General features: G+C 40.0%; 1 protein-coding gene and 1 pseudogene across 3 annotated transcripts in view; one reads left to right on the top strand and one right to left on the bottom strand.

The window, feature by feature from the left end:
* Positions 1-1,550, bottom strand: part of LOC102819681 — a 6,403-nt pseudogene extending 4,853 nt beyond the window's left edge.
* The window catches only part of NCOA7 (nuclear receptor coactivator 7), a 245,799-nt gene that overhangs the window by 195,843 nt on the left and 34,235 nt on the right, over positions 1-15,721 (top strand). The window lies entirely within an intron of this gene.

Here is a 15,721-nt window from a genome sequence, read left to right as displayed (position 1 = left end):
CTGGGTGTCATTCAGTTTCCATGTATTCAACTTTACTTCCTTGGTCTTCCTATTGTTGATTTCTAATTTGATAGCATTGTGGTCTGAGAAGATACTTTGTAGTATTTTGATATTTGTAAATTTATGGAGATTTGTTTTGTGGCCTAAGACATGGCCTATTCTGGAGCATGTTCCATGTGCACTGGAAAAGAATGTGTATTGTGCTGTTGTTGGTTTGAATGCTCTGTATACATCTATGAGGTCCAGTTGGCTGAGTGTGTTGTTTAGTACTTCTGTGTCTTTGTCAAGTTTCTTTCTGGTTGTTCTACCCATTTTTTAAAGTGGTTTATTTCCTTTAAAACTTTTCAATAAGCCTTTTCTTCCTCTAATGCTGCCTGCTTTTCCCTTTCATCCACTTTGCTTACAGAGAAGCCACTACTTGCCAAGGAAGAGACTGCATTGGAGAGTGTTGTTGCCCTGCTTGCAGCTGCAGAATCTTTGCTTTTCTTTCCTTCCAGGGAAGCTAAATGTTGTTTCAAAGCATTAAGGACTGCTGGGGGCCTGTGAAATGTCTGGTCTATCCCCTCTGTCAATTCCAACTTGCTCTGCTACTTTGAGAAACTGAAATTCTCGTCATCCTAGTCAGGAACTTCTTATATATGTCAAGACCTTCTTTGCACTGGTTCTTTTTCATATCAAAATATTTTTCTAACAGAGTAATAATTCCTTCATCGTATGCTGCAAACAGTCTAATGGCATCCTTGAACAGGAGCATGAAGGCAGCATTTATTACCCCATTTGTAAGTTCATTGCTATTAACATTAAAATCAAGTTCATCCATCTGATTTTGAATAATTGGTACAGTTTTTGGAGTTTTTCTGTGTTCATTGTTTTCATAACTCTATCAACCTCTCTTTTCACTTTTGTGAAATCAAATGCAACTTGTCTGTAAGAAACAGCTTTTTCATTTAGATACCTACTGTAACGTCTAATAAATGTAGACAGATCGCATCCTTGCAATCCACATTTATCCAAAAAGTTGCTTAAGTTAAACAATGTTTCTTGAAGCCAAATACTGAATGAAGTGCTCATTTCCATATACCATCAAATGATGAGTTGTAATGAGAGACTTGAAGATGGTCACCCAACTACAGTTAATAGTTCTTTCAAATACATTGCCAACTGCGGGATGTTCACATTCATGTCATCTATGCACTGAATTAAATAGTCCAGGTGCTTTTATTTGGACCCCATGATCTTGTGGGTTGTGGCCTTGCATACTGTCTTGGAAAAGGTGGAGCTGGTGACACTATGCTGGGCACCTGTGATTCTGTCTGTCAAGGTCAGACCAGACATCTCTGTGGCTCCTCCGCCACCTCTCCCACTGCGGTAGCCAGTGGGGACTGGGACCCCCAAGAGCCAGAGGGTCCCCACCCCCTATTGCACCCCCGTACCCCCTGGCTCCTCCCCTGCCTGCAGGCCTGGGGCGGGGCTCAAGGCGGTACAGGCTGCCACCTAGCATGGAGAGATCCACTAGTGTTACCAGAGGGGTCGGACATGGTGTCAGGCACTCCCCTGACCCCGCGTCAGCTCAGCCCACCCTTTCCCCTGGTCAGCTGACGCCTGGCAGGGTAAGAGGGACAGGCAGCTACAGGGATATGGCTGAGCCAGGCTCCACCTTGGAGCTTTCTGGACTAAAAGTTAATTTTATACTATTCACCTTTTAAAATAAGTAAGATGGAAATGGAATTAAAGAGCAGGAATTTTGTAGTATTTGCCAAGTCATGTATAAATGTTTAATCCAGACTGGTCAGTGTCATTTGTATAATGAGTAAACTAGTAAGGGGAGAGAGAGAAAGAAATGTACCCATGCATACTTACAGAATTTTTTTTTTTAACTTGAAAATGATTATGCTAGGTGATTTAAACAACTTGAATTTACAGTTAAGCAAAATTGGAGGTTTAGGGTAATTGGAGGTACTAGAATCTTGTAATTCTAGGACCAAGATGTAGCCACTGCAGATTTTGTTTTTTGCATGTTTCATTCTACTTATTATTCTGTGCATAAACATTTAGCATTTATTCTTAACAAATACAGGATTATCTTGCCCCTCTTTACAATTTTCTGTTATAATTTATATATACAAGGGTGCTTCAAAAAGTTCGTGGGAAGATGAAAATTAAAGATAATGAAAAATTTCCACTAGCTTTTGAAGCCCCTTTGTATGTATAAATTGTATTACTTGTATCCTCATTAATTTAATCATGTTTCTACTTTGGATAATCCATTGTTTTGATTTTTTGCCATTATAAACAATGACTGTAAAAAAATTGATGTATTTGCATTATGATGTTGCCAAATGTCTTAGTTATCCACTTTGTTGTTAAGTGCTGCTGAGTCAGTTCCAACTCCACCCTGTATAGAGTTACCAAGGAACAGTTGGTGAGCTTGAACTACCAACCTTGCAGTTCAAACCAACCTTGCAGTCTAGTGTGTTAACCTGCAGTGCCACACCAGGAGAAATGCCACAAGTGGATGATTTAACAAACATAAATGTATTCTCTCACGAAGGCTAGAAGTCTGAATTCAAATCATCAGCTCTAAAAAAAAGTCCTTGTCTTTTTTTCAGCATCTATAGGCCCAGCCTTAGAGATCTCCTTGTGTCTTAGCAATTGTCTTTCCATGGTTCTAGAGACTTTGCAATGTGGAAAACCCAGGTCCAAATAACAAATTCTACTCCCAGCTCTTCTTTCTTGGTGGTAATACGTAACTCTTTCTCTGCTCCTTTTATATCTTAACGAGATCTCATTAAATATCACAGAAGTGAGGATATATAACACATTGAATAATTATATAAGATCAGGACTGATCACATCAAATTACATCATAGGGGTAATTATATTATATTTCATCATGGGGGGTTACTACCTCTAATTACCAAACCACTGAGAATCCAGGCTCAGCCACGTTGACACAGAACCTTAACTATCACAGTACCTGGATCTCCAGAAGAACAAACAAATCTGTCTTGGAAGGAGCTCAGTCAGAATGCCCCTGGGGAGTGAGGATCTTGAGACATCATCCCTTTTATTTTGGACATGTCATTAGAAGGGACAACACCCTGGACAAGAGCATCATACTTGGTACGAACACCATAGTTGGTAGAGGGTCAGTGAAAAAGAGAAAGACCCTCAACGAAATGGATTAATTCAGTGTTTGTAACAGTAGACTCAAACATTACAATTGTGAGGATGGTGCAGGACCAGGCAGTGGCTTAAGTACGTAGTGTGCTATATTCGTAATAAGAGTGAAGTCAAATAAAGTGCCTGGGGGTCTTGTGATACAAGCTTTGGAGGACGGGATTGTGTCTGCATTTTTGTTTTTGGTCAGAAATGCACTGTTCCATATAAAAGTTCTTCATTCTGTACTAAACCAACTCTAGAACCAGCCTGCAACTGCCTTCGATCATCTTATATCAGAGAGAGGACAAATAGGGACAAACTATGAGGAAATTGTAGTCAAGCTCTTTATTTCCATACCATTTTGTGATTAGACTCCCTCAGTTCAATTGACAAGTATTTGTGGGATGCCACAAATATCCAGAAAATGTCAACCACTCTCCCCATAATAGCAGAAATGTATCTGACTAGATGGCAGGAACTTTAGTGAAGCACAAGGAGATGAAAAATGTTTGGGGACACTCCAAATCTTCATCCCCTCAGTAGCCAAGAAATGGGTGAATATATAAAGTCTCCCTCCCCCATCCCTATTTTCGAGCTTTATTAGCTGAAATGTGAAGTGTATAATTTCATTTTAACAGCCTGTTCTTATATAAGTTTATGAGTATGGGACTTGAAATCAAATCAATCTGAGTATAAATCCTGGATTTTGTATTTGCTAGTTTGAGAAGGTGTTGAAATGCAGTGTTTCAGTTTCATCATTTTCTAAAATGGGGAATAACAACACATGCCTCATAGAACTATTCTGCATATTTAATGATAAAAACTCATGTAAAGCCCCTGGAACTACTGTACCTAATAAAGAGGCAAAGAACATCAAGTTAATGCCTTGTATCCTTTTGTCTCTCTTTCTGGCTTAGATGTGAGGGAAATAAAACTTGAGCTAGTAGGCTGATTTCTTGGATTGTTCTGTTTAGGTTTTCAAGACTGGTGACCCTACTTTGGGCTATAAAAATATCATAGGAGCACCAGTGTAAAAGTATGTTGGCTCAACCAGATTATTCTGGTACACTTTATAAAGCTGTAATTTAGGTGCCAGAACTATATGGGCATACAATGAAGCTTAGCACCCATTGCTTTAAAATGAACACAGCTACAGATAGATGGCACATCATACCAAGTTCAATACTCAGATATTCAGGCTTGCTTTAACCTTCCAGGGTTAAAGCACTTTTGAAAGACAAAAGAAGCTACAACTAGAGTCAAAGGTAGATCCTGACTAGGATCTGTTATCAACCAGTCATCATCCCTAACAATAAAGCTTTTGGTGGCCAAAAGGTTACATGCATTTCTTTGTACATAATAACTCCTTCTGCCAAATATGTGAAAAAGGAAAGAAAGCCCATCTTCCATTTACTATAATAAAGAATTTTAAATCAGCACAGATCAGGCTAAAATAGTCTTGAAATATGAATGGACATCTAAATTAATCTCATGAAATTAAGCTGTGATTAGTGGTAATAACTTCCATAAAACAGTAGAAACCTAAAAATGAAGAAATTCCTATAGAAGCCAAGTAAGAGAGCAGCAACTCTGAGCCAAAGCTCTACTCTAGACAGAAGAACTGTGGAACATATTTGATTTGAAACACATGTTACTTGCCTGTGGAACTAGCTCTCCATTGAATACCTTTGGGGAAATGCACCGTAAAGAGAAAGCACACTTCATAAAAGTGGGACCTTGGACTTTTGCTTGCATTCCTTTCACAAGCCAACCATGGAGAATTCCAGAGGCTGAAGGAAATACTATTGCTGGTCACCAACTGGAAATTGAGTGATTTGAATACAATAACTTGGTCTGTATACACTTGCTGCTACTGCTGTGCTGTCCAGTCAGTTCTGACTCATAGGGACCCTGTGTAAGGTTTCTGAGGCTGTAAATCTTGATGGGAGCAGAAAGCTTCCTATTTCTCCCAGAGCAGCAGGTGAATTTGAACTAATGATCTTTTGGTTAGAAGACCAACTCGTAACCCACAAGGCTGTCAGATCTCCTTTCCTACTCTAAACATGTCTGGACCTACCTTTTCAGCTTTTTGTTGATCCCATAGCTGCCATAGTGAAATTGATCACTTTATTGACCTTTCCAAATATATCTAAGACTTTTCTAGCTTGTCATCTTTTTAAAGACATTATTCCTGATCTCAGGTGGTTCCCTCTCTTCTCTACTTGTTGCAATTCTGTGTTCCCAAAACAATACACTGTTCGATGATTTTTGCCCTGACCTGTCCTTGCAATCCTTGCCAACCCATACTCCACAGACACATAGGCATCAGGGGAAGAGTTGAAGTCTGATGCCCTGCCCCCTTTTCCCTTATAGGGGCAATTAGGTTTAGTTTCTAAATCAGGAGTCCTGGTGGTATAGTGGGTTAAATGTTGGGCTGCTAACCAAAAGGCCAGTGGTTCAAATTCACCAGCTGCTCTGCTGGGAAAAAGATGAGGCAATCTACCTCCATAAAGATTTAGTCTCGAAAACCCTCGGGAGCAGTTCTGTGTTTTCCTTTCAGGTCACTATGAGTTGGAATCAACTTAAAGATGGTAGATAAAATCAGAAACGTTGGAGACTAAAGCCTGTAAAAGAATGTATTCTATTTCACAGATATGAAAGTGTATGACGTTAACAAAGAAATGTGGCTTAAATCAATGGGTACCAAACCCAGCTTTGTAATAAAATTATCTGGGAGGCTTTACTTACAGAGTACCCAGTTTCTTCCCTATAAATTCTGCTTCTTTGGATTTAGGCTAAAACCCTAGAAACTGCTGGTTCTCAGAGACACTATTTTGTTCTTTATCATTCTGCATCTGTAGCATGTAACACCGTTTAATTCTTCTACATGCTAATTATTGCCAACTAGCTTCAGTCTGGAGACCTGGTGTGATGCTGTAGGATAAGCACTCAGCTGCTGACTGTAAGGTCGACAGATCAGACCCACCAGCTGCTCCTCGCAAACCCTATACAGGGTCACTATGAGTCAGAACTGACTCCATGCCACTTAAAAACAACAACTTCTTCAGTCTAGAACTTTCTGTTGAGCCCCAAGCAACTGTATACTTTCTGCTCTTCAATATTTGGATAGCTCATGGATCAAACAAACTTAAAACTGACGCCAAAACTGGATTTCTTATTTCTACCTTTATGCCTGCCGCTGTCCCCATAGTTCATACCTCCTGTTTTCTTCTTCCTGGTAAATGGTAGCACTGACTATTCAGTCCCCAGGGCCAGAATATGGCCTTTCAGTGATCTCTCCGCATCATAGGTTAGTCACCACATGTAACTTATTGTATTTAACATCTCCTCATCTTTACTTCCCTTTTGGCCCTTCTGGAGATCGCTGGCCGTATTTTAGCTTTGAGATATGTAAATCAGATTTATCAAATGACTTGTTTGAAATGTCTAACTTCATCCCCATACCTACGTCACCTAAATCCATATATTAGCTCAAATGTCAAATGTCTCCTCTAAGAAAGATTTCTGTCTGGTTTGGACGGCCCTTCCACTGCACTCTACCCTGTCATAGCATTTACCAAACTCTTACACAGCTCTGGGTTACCTGTGGCTTTTTATTACTCAGATTTAAGCTTCTTGAGGGCAGAGACCAAATCTTAGGACTTTGTGTCCAGAAACAGCATGTTGTTGGTAAGTGCCATCCAGTCGGTTCTGACTCATAGCAACCCTGGATAGGGTTTCCAAGGAGCAGCTGGTGGATTTGAACCAAAGGCCTGTGGTTAGCAGTCCAAGGTTTATCCTATAGCACCACACCAGGATTCCAGAAACAGCATAGGGTCTCCTATATGAGTTGGTGTTGATAAGTGCCGTCAAGTTGTTTCCTATTTGTAGCAACACTGTATAGGGTTTCTGAGAGGCTGGTGGGTTTGAACCAACAACCTTGAGGTTAGCAGTCCATTGCTACAGCACCACAACAGGATTCCTATGTGAGACATACTTTTAAATGTTATTTGGATGGATGCATGAATAAATAAGTGTATAATTTAAGAGATAAAAATCTTAAATAACTTGTTCCTTACAGTAAAAATAATAGTCTATATAATGTACAAGGAGCCCTGGTGGTGCAGTGGTAAAGTGCTTGTCTGCTTCCTAAAAGGTCAGCAGTCCAAACCCATCAGCTTCTCTGCATGAGAGATGTGGCCACTTGCTAACATAAAGCTTTACAGCCTTGGAAACTGTACGGGGAAGTTCTACTCTGTCTCTGGATGGCTAGGAGTAGGAATCAACTTGATGGCAGTGGGTTTGGATTTGAGTGTAATAATTAGAAAATATAAAAATGGAAGAAAATAAAAATGTCATATACTGTTGGTACACAGAGCTAATTACAGCTCATTTTTATCAATGTAGAATTTCAGCCTTTTTTCTATGTGTGGATTAATGTAATAAATCATGTGAGGTTGTTGTTAGGGGACTTCTGGTTGGTTCTAACTCATAGCAACATTTTGTATAACAGAAGGACAAGTTGCTCAGTCCTGTGCCACCTCACGATAATAGTTATGTTTGAGCCTATTGTTACAGCTACTGTATATGTATATATGTTTATGTTTGTGTGGTTGTTAGGTACCAAAGATTATGTATCCAACTCATAGTGACATTGTATAGGGTTTCTAAGGCTGTAAATCTTTATGGGAGCAGAAAACCTCATCTTTCTTCCATATATATTTATATATGTATATAAATTCATTTATATACATATATAAATATGAATGCATATACACAAACACACATTAAAAAAAAATGAGAGGAATACTGTTGGCTGTTAGTTGCTGTGAATTGATTTCAGCTTATGAAAACCCAATGTTCGCAGAGTGGAACTGATCCTGAGCTTCTGTCTGACCCTTCAGAAGTAGATCATCAGACCTCTTTCAAGGTGCCTCTGAGTGGGTTTAAACAGTACTTAACCATTTGTACCACCCAGAGACTCCTACAGTAAGGTTACAGCCTAGCATAATGGTGCAAATACTGAAGTATCACAAGGTTTGTATATTGAAATATACCTGCTCTGGCCAAATAGGAGCTAAGTAGTTCTAGAAAGTGCACCACTTTAAAGACTTCAAAACTGTGGTCATTTTGGCACTCAGTCCACCAATATCATTAAAGATTCCCATTTAGTCCTGATTTCATTAAGAACAAGGTGACTTTGGATGAAAAAATTTAGCATTAACTATGGTTAAAGATTTCATACAAGAAAACTAGGTCAGCTTGTGATTCATTTGTCCTTTATTCCCTAAGGAAAGGGCAATTAAGACCACTTTGTCCATATTTAATGCAGATCCTTAGGACTTGGACATCTTCCTATTGGTATAATGAGTTTAATAGGAGAATAAAAAATTTTTATGGTTTGTCTCTTATTATGAAAGTAATTCACACTCACAATGCATTCAAATACAACAACTGATGGCTGAAAATATATTTTATGTAAAATCAGTTTATAAAAGTGTATATGCATGTGTATATACAAAGTGTTGTTATGAGTCAAGACTGACTAGACAGCCCCTAACATAGTATTATTACATCAATCCACACATAGAAAAAAAGGCTGAAATGCTACACAATTAAACATGAATAGTAGTTATCTGTGTAACAAGATTATATGAGATTTTTATTTTCTCCTGTTTCATTTTTTTGTATTTTCTAAATATTATTTCACCTTCAAACATTAGAGCAGCATCTAAAGGCAGTCCTTAAGGGAATGCCTGTCTTTCTCCGTATTTAATACAAATTTCTAAGAAGTACTGAATAGATTGTATTACACGATTATTAGTGACTTAACATAAGTATTCTCATTTCTTTAGAAAACCTTTTGAATGTTTGAAGTGATATAGCTCTCTCTCATTCTTGTCCTAGACATTTCTTCGTTTCTTTGATACTCGCATTCTAGATTCTAGAAAATTATCATCACCTTTCACAAGCACATCATTAAGCAGCCACCCTGCAGTAACTTTAGTAACTAGTTTTGGCAAATGCCTGAGTTAATTGGTGACTCTGTAGCCAGAATTGAGCTCATTAGAAAGCTCCCTTTATAAGTGAATCTTTGCCGTGGTGACTGAGCTTTCTGGTAGAGGAGCATTAGCACTTTGGAGACTAGCTGGGCCTGTCTCCTCAGCCGGCCAATCCCTGCCAATGGGTGCTGCACATAGTGTTTGGGAGTAAGTATGCAGAAACAATAATTATGCTGGGGATCAAAGTGATTTTACTGGTTGCAAACCTGCCTGCAGGGCCAGGCTGAGAAAAGCAGGTTGCTGAAGAATGGAACCAGTTTTAATTACAGAGCCTTGCTATAGGGCATAGTTTTCTACACACCTCCAAGCCATGGTTGCTTTGTGGGAACGTGGGCATAGTGTTGCTAGATCCTCCCATCTTTTTCAGAGGAAGCTGAAATAATAGATTTGTGTACAAAATCTCTTGACTATTTAAGTATTGACCATTGTTTATTTTGTATTTATTTATTTATTTTTAAAGCAAATAGTGTATGGCCTCCAGAGAGTATTTATCTGCTGACTAAGTACAGGCTGCCAGACTACGTATGGCGTCTGGCACTGATGTTCACATAAACTTCAGACGTAGTAGACTTTGATTCTTACAAACACAATATGATAGAATAGAACTGCCCCCCTAAAGATTTCTAGGCTGTAGTCTCTGTGGGTACAAATCTCAGATCTTCCTCCTGTGGAGCTGCTTGGTAGATTTGGACAGCCAACCTTTTGGTTAGCAGTTAAGCACTTAGCTGTTGTGCCACCAGGACTCAACATTTTTACTTATGTTTGAGTGATCCTTTTTATAATGATGATTATTGTTTTGGTCACTGATTTCTTTTTCTAAAAAAAGCTTTTGTATTTTTGGTGAATCCAAACAAAGAAGTCTATTTCGCTGATACTTTGTAAATAAAGCTTACTTTTGATAGTCACACTATTATTAATAAGTGCATTTGAGTTAGTTCTGACTCATAGTGACTCTGTACAACAGAATGAAACTACCTGGTCTTGCACTGTTACAGCTACTATGCCAGTTCATCTTGCAAGGCTCTTGCTCTTTTTACTGAGCCTCTACTTTACCAAGCATGATATCCTTCTCCAGGTTCTGGCCTCGTCTGATGATATGTCCAAAGTACATGAGACAAAATTTTAACATCCTTCTAAGGAACACTGTTGTTGTTAAGCTCTGTCCAGTCAGTTCAGACTCATGGCTATCATATATAAGATTTCTAAGGAGTGGCTGTTGGGTTTGAATTACCAACTGTGTAATTAGCAGTTCAGTACTTAGCCTGCAGTACCACACCAGGATTCCTAAGGAGCACTGTTGTTGTTAAGTGCCGTCAGGTGTGCTCAATTCATAGTGACCCTATATAGGATTTCCAAGGAGCAGCTGGTAAGTTTGAACCTCCAACCTTGTGGTTCAAACTGACTGCGGTCCAGTGTATTATCCTGCAGTACCACACCAGGACTCAAAGGAGCGTAAAGGCCACTTAATAGTGAGCATTACACCAAGATGGAAAAACCTAACCATCGGTTTCATTGTAGAAACCAAGGTAAGACAAATTATTTTTCCAAATAACAACCTCAGGTCAGGCTATTGAGCATGGGCTAAGGTTATGAAAGTGATAGTTTTCTGGCTACAACTTCAGTGATCAGGGAGTGCTTTGCCCTAGTGGGTTTCCATGGTTGCATTCAGAATGGAGCCTGTGAAGAGACTGAACTGCATTTGAAGGTCTGTATTATAAAGAGCCCTGGTGTGGTGCTGTGGGTTAATGTGCCAGACTATAAAGCCGTTTGAACTGCAAGGTCGATGGTTCAAGCTCACCAGTTGCTCTTTGGAAACCCTGTATAGGGTCGCTATGGGTCGGATCCAACTCGACGGCACTTCACAACAACAACAACAACATAATGAAGAGTGGAGTCCTGGTGTGGTGCCCTGGGTTAATGAGCTAGACTGCAAAGCCATTTGAACTGCAAGGTTGGCAGTTCAAGCTCACCAGCTGCTCCTTGGAAACCCTATACAGGGTCGCTTTGTGTCGGAACCTACTCGATGGCACTTCACAACAACACAACAAATAATGAAGAGTGGAGTCCTGATATGGCGCTGCAGGATAATGCATTGGGCCACAAGCTCGGTTTGAACCACAAGGTCATCAGTTCAAACCCACCAGCCACTCCTTAGAAACCCTATACAGGGTTGTTATGAGTTGGAACGGATTTGAAGGCACTTAACAATAACAACATAATGAACAGTACAAGTGACATGCATCTCAGTACCTTCTAGGTTATCATTTTTCCCTTCTCTTTTTCTTGTCTTTCAGTATTTCCCATGTTCTGTGCCATAATGCACTGAAAATTTTGTTTTTAATGCTTTCATATTGTCCCTGTATATAATTTTTGTATGATTGTTTATAATTTTTTAATCAAGTGGTTAAAATAATCAAGTGGTTAATAAGAGTTATCCTTTGTATGTATCCCCAACTTCTATTTTCTACCAACCAAGTGGCCTTTTAAAGGACAATACTGTTTTAGATGTTTCTGGGTCATTTTGGCCAAATTTATTGGTTTATGTGATAGCAAGACTAGGTCTTCACTCTGAAGAAACTTTCTCAAAGGTATGTTTGAAAACATAAGACTTCCTTGCATATTGAATACTCCTGGTTTCAGGATTAGAAGGTAGGACATCTTCTCTTCATTTTTGAAGTTTAGAAATATTAAGGCATATTTCTATATTTTTCCTATCCTATATAGCGTAGCGGTTACAAATTGGGCTGCTAATCTCATGGTCAGCAGTTCAAAACTACCAGCTGTTCCGCAGGAGTAAGATGAGGCTTTCTACTCCAGTAAAAATTTACAGCCTGGGAAACACTGTACCAGGGTCGCTATGAGTCGCAGCTGACTCCACGGCACATAACAACAGTAGCTAGATTAAAAGAAAATAAATTAAAATACATCAAAGCTAATAGTGAGTCTTGTTCAGTAAATAGAGATTGTAATCACACCAGGATTCTGATTAGACCTAACATCCATAAATCTAAGACAAGAATAATAGAATGAGGTTTTGTTCCAAACATCAATTAGATGTTTCATCAGGTTTTACATCCCTCAACTTGGTCAATGACAAGCTTTTATGAAATAGTGACACCAGGGCAGTGGAATGACCATAAAGGAAAGAGTAAGGCATATTAGGGAAGATCTGAGGTTGATCCCAGCTCCACACCTAACCTTCTGGGTGGCCTCAGATGAGTTAGTCAATCTGCCTTCTTCATCCATTAAATAGGGATTATAATAACAGTGCCGGCCCTGTGGAATCAGCTGATTCATGCCCTAAATGGAAATTAGTTGTTGCTGCTGCTGCTGCTGTTACTTCTACAATTTGCAGAGCTTTCTTGCTTCTGAGTTAAAGCTGCTACCTCCCAAGAGCCTGTATCATTTACCTTCTTTGAATTTCTTCAAAGATGACAATTTCATCTGTAACTGGGGATTTGTAACTTGAATATAGTGTCTCCTGTGGAGTGAATCCCTGAAGGAGCCTTGTGTTCAAGACATTTGAGGTTTATGAAGAAATCGTATTAAAACCAACTATTTGTAATAAACAGAAACCTAGACTGAGGCTGAGTGCCAGACATGGATGTTAATTTTTCTATATAGGTTGGAAATGGTTTAGTGCAGGAAGAGTGTGTGTGGCCAGCTTTTCTCCAGACCCACTCCCATGCCTTAGGTCTGGCCTGGATCACGTGTTATGTGTACCAGTATTGTAACATCTCATCAAAGTCGTGGTTTGCAAACCTTTCTACATGACCATGTCTCTTCGCTGCTGTGTCCCTAGTGCTCCAGCACTGTTCCTCAAACTTAGTCACCCACATACCTACTACTCAAATGTCCCCACATCTGTATACCATATGTACTAGAATGTCTTTAATTGTGTGTTTGTTATAATGATTCCAATCTTCTCATCTTTTTCCTTTTTGAGTCTACTTAGATTTTTTCCCTAAGCAGTGTTGTACTGTTAGCTACCATCAAATGGACTCCAGTTCATAGTGACCCATGTATAGCAGAAGGAATTGGTGCTCAGTCTTGCGCCTTCTTCATGATCACTGGTATGTATGGGCTCCTGTGGCTGCCATGTGTCAGTCCCTTGCCTTTACTGGTCATACTTTACCAAACATAATGTCCCTTACCAGTGATTGGTCCCTCAGGATGATGCATTAGAGCAAGACCAAACTCTGACAATCTCCTGTTGTGACCCATGGGTTTGTTAGGTGATTTCAAGAGTACATTACCAGGCCTTTCTTTCTTGCCTCTCTTAGTCTGGAATCACCATTGAAACCTGTCCACCATGGGTGAACCTCTTGATATTTGAAATGCGGTTGGCCTAGCTTCCAATGTCATGTCTATCAGCAGTAATTTTTATGAATCCCATGCCTAGTATGCTAGCCATAGTTTTTACTAATGCAAATAAGTGTGTAACGGTTAAAATAAATTCTTCTGTGTGCCTTTGGTTAAGATCCAAACACTTTATCTTGTGCCTAGTTACCAGCCCCACTAACTCCTTCATTCCTATTTCCTGCCATACAATTAAGCAAAAGGAAGTCTTGCGCTTTCATTCCTCCTGTCAGGAATTCCTCCTGTATGATAAGTTCCGATTCAACACAAACATCCTAACTCAGATACCCACTTAATCCTATCACTATAGTGTTTGTGCTGTTAGCGGTTTTTATTTACTCCCTCCTGCCTGGGTCTCCTACATCTTGGCAACCATGGCTCCATTGCAGAAGCCTCTTTTCAAACTCACCAAGACTTGGCCCTCCCTTCCTCTTTACCACATCTCCTGTCTGACTTCCATACAGCATCACCCTGCTCTCAAAATGCCATGTCTTTGCACGTGTCTCCTCCAGTAAAATGTCATTTTCCCTTCCTTGTGTAACTGTTACATGCTCCTCCCACAACACTCGGCTTACCCATGGTCCCTGGGAAGCCTTCCCTGGCTTAGATGCTTTTCCACTGGACTTATCTTTATCATTTCTCCTATTTACAAAAGAAGCAAGAAGGTAAACAGCAGCATGAGCATAGAGGTCTGAATGCTGTGTTGGAGCAAAGATACTTAGAGCATATGGATGGAATAAAGAGTACATTTGGGGGACTAGCAGGAGCCAAAGCTCGTAGGCATTTGAATTTATGCTAAAACCTCTGAGGAGACTATGCAAGGATTTTAAGCCAGCTTGATGAAGTGATCTGCTTTGCATCTTATCCTACCTTTTCTTTTTTTGGGTTTCTTCCAGGACCTCTTCTCCTGCTTCCTCCTTAAATATTAGCATTTCCCAGCACTTAGTGCTTGGCCCCATTCTCTGCTCCTTTGTTTTACCACACCCATTGCTTTATGATCTGCTACTAGTGTGGCAGTGATTACTGGTAACTGCATTGGCTGGGCCACATGCCATAGTCAGTGCCCGGAGGCACCTGATACCCAGAAATTCTCAGTGACTCACAAGAGCCCACATACAAATCAGCAGTGTCAAATATTCAGAGGTCAGGACAAACAATGACTGAGACACTGCTGGTTTAACAGATGGTAACTTAAGAAATCAGCTTCAGTGAAGTAGTGAGGGAGGGAATACGATTGTAAAATTCTGCCTCCTTCACAAAGTCCGAGGTAGGTTTAACAAAGCCCATATACTAAAAGGTTAATAAAATCAGGATGGAAGAACTCAAGAGTGAGAAGGAGTTGGACAATATGCTAACCCCAAGTATTAAAAATCGACTCTGAAGGGAAAGTGAGGTGTGGGAAAAGAATTTTGAGGTGGAGATCATGTTTTTTTGAGAATGGGCACATGCAAGCAGGTTTATGGGTCAAGGTGAAGGTGGTGGAAGGGCCAGGAGAGGAGAGGTGAGGATGGAAGTCACCAAGGAATGAAACTGTTAAAAGAACTAAGAGGGTTAAAATGGGTAGAAGAGAAGTTCTCCTGAAGAAAGATATCACTAAGAGGGATGGTGATAGGAAGTCCACTATTAGACTAGTACAGCAGTGAGCCGTCTGTTCACAGGGGAGTGGGTAGGACAACAGGGTCCAGAGCTTAAGAGTGTAGAGGTGTGGAATAGCTCCCATGTTGATGGCATAGGAAAGGAGCTAGAGGGCAGTGTGGAGCCACACTGAAGGAGGGGTATTTTTCTAGCCAAGGATTGTTTTTGTTAAGTACCATCAAGTCGATTCCGACCCATAATGACCCTGTATAGGGTTTCCAAGGAGCAGCTGGTGAGTTTGAACTACAGACCTTGTGACTCAAACCTACCATGTAGTTGAGAGTTTTTCCTACAGCTGGTGAGCTTGAACCACTGCCATTGCAGTTCAAATGACTTTGCAGTCTGACACAATAACCCAACAGTGGATAGGTGCCTTTCATTTGTAGTAGATCACTAAGCATGAATAAGCAATCACAGCAACATTTATCAATCTAATTGAAAAAATGATGGTTTTTTGTTTCTGCTTCGAAAGGCAGATGTAGTAGAAGATCAAAGCTTCTGGC

This window comes from Chrysochloris asiatica, unplaced genomic scaffold (genome assembly GCF_000296735.1).
Source record: "Chrysochloris asiatica unplaced genomic scaffold, ChrAsi1.0 scaffold00013, whole genome shotgun sequence".
NCBI lineage: Eukaryota > Metazoa > Chordata > Mammalia > Afrosoricida > Chrysochloridae > Chrysochloris > Chrysochloris asiatica.
This window is presented reverse-complemented; position numbering and strand designations above follow the sequence as displayed.